Genomic DNA, 6487 nt, shown 5'->3' on the forward strand with positions numbered 1-6487 from the left:
GCCGGGGTGAGCACCTTGGCTGGGTTGCGCGCCCTGGTGCGCACCAAGGAGCGCTCTGAAGTGTGCTCCAAGGTGCGGCGTGCACGAAGTCGGAGCTCGGTTTGCCCCGGGTGTGCACCTCGGGTGCGCACCTCGCGTGCACCTTCGCTGCGGTGGGCACCTTGGCTGGGTTGCGCGCCTTGGTGGGCACCATGCAGTGCACGAAGTCGGAGCCCGGTTTGCCCCGGGCGCGCACCTCCGCCAGGGTGGGCACCTTGGTGCGCACAACTTGCCTGGGCTGCGCACCAGGAAGGGCTCAAGATGGCACCCGCGTTCCGTTTTTTTCACTATCTTTCAGAACGGAAATTTTAAAATATCGTTTTTTTTTGCCTTTTCTGGAAATTAGTGAAGGCAGCGCATCAAAGGTGCGCAACGCTGGTGCGAACCTGGGAGCGCTCCGATGTGTGCTCCAAGGTGCGGCGTGCACGAAGTCGGAGCCCGGTTTGCCCCGGGTGCGCCCTGGTGGGCACCATGGTGCGCACCAAGGAGCGCTCCGAAGTGTGCTCCAAGGTGCGGCCTGCACGAAGTCGGAGCCCGGTTTGCCCCGGGCGTGCACCGCGGGTGGGCACCTTGGTGCGCATGCCTTGCCTGGGCTGCGCACCAGGGCGGGCTCAAGATGGCACCCGCGTTCCGTTTTTTTCACTATCTTTCAAAACGGAAATTTTAAAATCTCATTTTTTTTTGCCTTTTCTGGAAATTAGTGAAGGCAGCGCATCAAAGGTGCGCACCTCGCTGCCCACCACGGTGCGCAACGCCGGTGGGCACCCGGGAGTGCTTCGAAGTGTGCTCCAAGGTGCTGCGTGCACGTTGTCGGAGCCCGGTTTGCCCCGGGTGCGCACCTCGCGTGCACCTTCGTCGGGGTGGGCACCTTGGCTGGGTTTGCCCCGGCTGCGCTCCGAAGCGGGGTTATTGGAGCGCCGCCTCTTTTTTTGTCGGAGCGTTTGGTGGGGTTTCTCGCATTGGCTCTTCCCAGGCCCGGTTGCCACCCTGGCGCGCACGAAGTCGGAAGTAGGGTTAATTGCCCGGGTGCGCACCTTTGCCAGGGTGGGCACCTTACCTGGGCTGTGCACCAGGGCGGGCTCAAGATGGCACCCGCGTTCCGTTTTTTTCACTATCTTTCAAAACGGAAATTTTAAAATCTCCTCTTTTTTTTGCCTTTTCTGGAAATTAGTGAAGGCAGCGCATCAAAGGTGCGCACCTCGCTGCCCACCTTGGTGTGCTCTGAGGTGCGCACCCGGGAGCGCTACGAAGTGTGCTCCAAGGTGCGGCGTGCACGTTGTCGGAGCCCGGTTTGCCCCGGGTGCGCACCTCGCCTGCACCTTGGCCGGGGTGGGCACCCTCGCTGGGTTTGCCCAGGGTGCGCTCCGAAGCGGGGTTACTGGAGCGCCCCCTCTTTTTTTGTCAGAGCGTTTGGTGGGGTTTCTCGCATTGGCTCTTCCCAGGCCCGGTTGTTGGGTGCGCTCCCACCCTGGCGCGCGCGAAGTTGGAAGTTGGGTTAATTGCCCGGGCGCGCACCTTCGCCAGGGTGGGCACCTTGGTGCGCACACCTTGGCTGGGCTGCGCACCAGGGCGGGCTCAAGATGGCACCAGCATTCCCTTTTTCTCACTATCTTTCAAAACGGAAATTTTAAAATCTCGTTTTTTTTTGCCTTTTATGGAAATTAGTGAAGGCATCGCATCAAAGGTGCGCACCTCGCTGCCCACCTTGGTGTGCTCCGAGGTGCCCACCACGGTGCGCTCCGAGGTGCCCACCACGGTGCGCAACGCCGGTGCGAACCCGGGAGCGCCCCGATGTGTGCTCCAAGGTGCGGCGTGCACGAAGCCGGACCCCGGTTTGCCCCGGGTGCGCACCTCGCGTGCACCTTGGTGCGCACACCTTGGCTGGGTTGCGCGGCCTGGTGGGCACCATGGTGCGCACCAAGGAGCGCTCCGAAGTGTGCTCCAAGGTGCGGCGTGCACGAAGTCCTAGCCCGGTTTGCCCCGGGTGCGCACCTTCGCCGCGGTGGGCACCATGGCGTGCACGAAGTCGGAGCCCGGTTTGCCCCGGGTGCGCACCTCGCGTGCACCTTCGCCGGGGTGGGCACCTCGGCTGGGTTGCGCGCCCTGGTGCGCACCAAGGAGCGCTCCGAAGTGTGCTCCAAGGTGCGGCGTGCACGAAGTCGGAGCCCGGTTTGCCCCGGGTGCGCACCTTCGCCGCGGTGGGCACCCTGGTGCGCACCATGGCGTGCACGAAGTCGGAGCCCGGTTTGCCCCGGGTGCGCACCTCGCGTGCACCTTCGGCGGGGTTGCGCGCCCTGGTGCGCACCAAGGAGCGCTCCGAAGTGTGCTCCAAGGTGCGGCGTGCACGAAGTCGGAGCCCGGTTTGCCCCGGGTGCGCACCTCGCGTGCACCTTTGGCGGGGTTGCGCGCCCTGGTGGGCACCATGGTGCGCACCAAGGAGCGCTCCGAAGTGTGCTCCAAGGTGCGGCGTGCACGAAGTCGGAGCCCGGTTTGCCCCGGGTGCGCACCTCGCGTGCACCTTCGCCGCGGTGGGCACCATGGCGTGCACGAAGTCGGAGCCCGGTTTGCCCCGGGTGCGCACCTCGCGTGCACCTTCGCCGGGGTGGGCACCTCGGCTGGGTTGCGCGCCCTGGTGCGCACCAAGGAGCGCTCCGAAGTGTGCTCCAAGGTGCGGCGTGCACGAAGTCGGAGCCCGGTTTGCCCCGGGTGCGCACCTCGCGTGCACCTTGGCGCGGTGGGCACCATGGCGTGCACGAAGTCGGAGCCCGGTTTGCCCCGGGTGCGCACCCCGCGTGCACCTTCGCCGGGGTGGGCACCTCGGCTGGGTTGCGCGCCCTGGTGCGCACCAAGGAGCGCTCCGAAGTGTGCTCCAAGGTGCGGCGTGCACGAAGTCGGAGCCCGGTTTGCCCCGGGTGCGCACCTCGCGTGCACCTTCGCCGCGGTGGGCACCTTGGCTGGGTTGGGCACCATTGAGCGCTCCGAAGTGTGCTCCAAGGTGCGCACCATGGCCCTCCAAGGTGCGCAGCATGGCGTGCACGAAGTCGGAGCCCGGTTTGCCCCGGGTGCGCACCTCGCGTGCACCTTCGCCAGGGTGGGCACCTCGGTGCGCACACCTTCTCAATGTTTTCTTGCCTTTTCTGGAAATTGGTGAAGGCAGCGCATCAAAGGTGCGCACCTCGGTGTGCTCCGAGGTGCGAACCCGAGAGCGCTCCGAGGTGCCCACGAAGTCGAAAGTCGGGTTAATTGCATTGTTTTCCCCGGGTGCGCTCCGAGGTGCGCAACATCGGTGCGCACCAAGGAGGGCTCCGAAGTGTGCTCCAAGGTGCGCACGATTCGGAGCTCGGTTTGCCCGGGGTGCGCACACCTTGGCTGGGTTGCGCACCCTTTGTGCGCTCCAAGGTGCGCACGAAGTCGGAGCTCGGTTTGCCCCGGGTGCGCACCTTCGCCAGGGTGCGCACCTTGATGCGCACGCCTTGGCTGGGCTGCGCACCTTGGTGGGCGCCATGGTGCGCACCTTTCGTGCGCTCCAAGGTGCGCACGAAGTCGGAGCTCGGTTTGCCCCGGGTGCGCACCTTGGTGGGCGCCATGGTGCACTCCGAGGTGCCCAAGATTGGTGCGCACCAAGGAGCGCTCCGAAGTGCGCTCCAAGGTGCGCAGGTGCGCGCGAAGTCGAAAGTTGGGTTAATTGTCCGGTTTGCCTCGGGTGCGCACCTTGCGTGCACCTTCGCCAGGGTGGGCGCCTTGGTGCGCACACCTTGGCTGGGCTGCGCACCCGGGCGCGCACACCTTGGCACCCGCGTTTCCTTCATTTTAAATTTTTTTTTTTTACAATCTCTCAAGTGGGAAATTCTATAATCTCAACTTTTTTTGCCTTTTCAGGAAACTTTTGAATGGAGCGCATCATTGGTGCGCTCCGAAGTGTGCTCCAAGGTGCGCACCTCTGGTGTGCTCCAAAGCTCTCTCCAGCTGCGTGCACCTGCCCCGGCCGCGCACCCGGCCCCGCCCAGCTTCGCTCACCTGTCCCGGGCGTCTGGTGCGGAACCTTAGAGTAAGAAACATCACCGTGCACCTTGGCCAACGTGCGCGACTCGACCGAGCGCGCACTGGCCGAGGTGCACACCGATTTCACCTGGGTGCGCGCGCAGCACCTCGGGCGCACCGGGGTGCGCGCACAACGCCCGGGTTGCACCGTGGCCTGTGTGCTCGGGGCGCCTCGGGTGCGCGCTCGGTGTCGCCCCCCGCGCGCGCGGTAGTGCGGGCAGCGCACCCCGGCCCGGCCCGGCCCCGACGAGAACGCAAACGGGCAAAAGGTTTATTCAAATAGCATTGCGACGCCCGGCGAAAAACTAAAAAAGGGTGCAACACCGGGACTTCCCGGGAGGTCACCCATCCCAGTACTACTCCGGCCCAAGCGCGCTTAACTGCGGAGTTCTGATGGGATCCGGTGCACTAACGCTGGTATGATCGCACCCGTTATGAGCTTGTCGCAGTGTGTACTTAGCAAACCGCGACCCACGTGCGAATCCACCCCGGCCACCCACCCCCGTCGAGGTGCACACCCTCCCTCGCGAAGTGCGCCCCGTTCGCCAAGTGTGAGCCCTGCCCGGGTGCGCGCACCTTGCTAGGGCGTCGGGTGTGCACCCGGCCCGGCCTACGTGCGTGCACCTGGACGGGGCGTCGTGTGCGTGCAGTGTCCCGTCTGCAACGCGGTGCCCACACACCACCTCGGGCGCAACGACCTGCGCTCACATGTGGGCCGAGTGCACCTTGGTGCATGTTCGGGGCGCCTCGGGTGCACGCTCGATCTTGCCCCGGTGCACCAAGGCGCTCGGTTTGCCCCGGGTGCGCACTTGGTGCAAGGTGGGCACCCAAAATAGGGATCAAGCACCAAAACACAAGTTTCGGGATGCAAAATGGGACCCAAGGACCACAAATGCGTTCCAAGACCCATGATGGGTCCACGAGAACAAAAATGTGTTCCGAGACTTAATAAACAAATATTGGGTTTTAGGAGAAGAAACATGCTCTGATGCCCAAAACGAGAATCGACCCCGAAAAGGCCACAGGCCAAAAGTGGGATGCGAGACAAAAAAAAATGGGACCCGAGGACCAAAATTGGGTTCCCAGGTCGAAGACAGGGCAACCGGACAAGAAACGACCTCTAAGGCTCGAAATGAGTCCCGACGACTAAAACTTGACAAGAAGCACCCATCAGGCACCCAACTCGACACCCATGGGATGCCGACCCACCCGGGCTTCCACCTAGCACACCTTGGCACCCACCCACCCTCGCACCCAACCTCGCACCCAACTTAGCACCTTTGAACCCACATTGGCACTCACCCTGACCCTGGCACCTTGGAACCCACATTGGCACTCACCTTGACCCTGGCACCCACCTTTGCACTCACCTTGGGACCCACCCTGGCTCCCACCTCGGCACCCACCCAGACACCCACCTTGGTTCCTTGGCACCCACCTTGGATCCTTGGCACCCACCCCGACACCCACCTTGGCACGCAACTTGGCTACTTGCCACCCACCTTGGCTCCTTGACGCCCACCCCGACAACCACCCCGTGACCTACCCTGGCTAGGGTTGGTGCACACCCACCCTGGTGCCCACCTTGGCACCCACCCCATGACCCACCTTGGCACGCACCTTAGTACCCACCCCGTTACCCACCCTAGGACCCACCCCGTGACCCACCTTGGCCAGGGTGGGTGCCTTGGTGCGCACAACTTGCCTGGGCTGCACACCAGGGCGAGCTCAAGATGGCACCCGCGTTCCGTTTTTTTCACTATCTTTCAAAACGGAAATTTTAAAATCTCGTTTTTTTTTTTTTTTTGCCTTTTCTGGAAATTAGTGAAGGCAGCGCATCAAAGGTGCGCAATGCTGGTGCGAACCCGGGAGCGCTCCGATGTGTGCTCCAAGGTGCGGCGTGCACGAAGTCCGAGCCCGGCTTGCCCCGGGTGCGCACCTCGCGTGCACCTTCGCCGGGGTGAGCACCTTGGCTGGGTTGCGCGCCCTGGTGCGCACCAAGGAGCGCTCTGAAGTGTGCTCCAAGGTGCGGCGTGCACGAAGTCGGAGCTCGGTTTGCCCCGGGTGTGCACCTCGGGTGCGCACCTCGCGTGCACCTTCGCTGCGGTGGGCACCTTGGCTGGGTTGCGCGCCTTGGTGGGCACCATGCAGTGCACGAAGTCGGAGCCCGGTTTGCCCCGGGCGCGCACCTCCGCCAGGGTGGGCACCTTGGTGCGCACAACTTGCCTGGGCTGCGCACCAGGAAGGGCTCAAGATGGCACCCGCGTTCCGTTTTTTTCACTATCTTTCAGAACGGAAATTTTAAAATATCGTTTTTTTTTGCCTTTTCTGGAAATTAGTGAAGGCAGCGCATCAAAGGTGCGCAACGCTGGTGCGAACCTGGGAGCGCTCCGATGTGTGCTCCAAG

General features: G+C 63.5%; 1 non-coding gene across 1 annotated transcript; it reads right to left on the reverse strand.

Moving 5' to 3' along the window:
- Nucleotides 1-4392: 4392 nt before the first annotated feature.
- On the reverse strand, nt 4393-4511 carry LOC131864245 (5S ribosomal RNA). Its single transcript, XR_009363084.1, has one exon. It is a non-coding gene; the product is annotated as a 5S ribosomal RNA (ribosomal RNA).
- Nucleotides 4512-6487: the final 1976 nt, after the last annotated feature.

Source organism: Cryptomeria japonica, unplaced genomic scaffold, assembly GCF_030272615.1.
Source record: "Cryptomeria japonica unplaced genomic scaffold, Sugi_1.0 HiC_scaffold_80, whole genome shotgun sequence".
Lineage (NCBI taxonomy): Eukaryota > Viridiplantae > Streptophyta > Pinopsida > Cupressales > Cupressaceae > Cryptomeria > Cryptomeria japonica.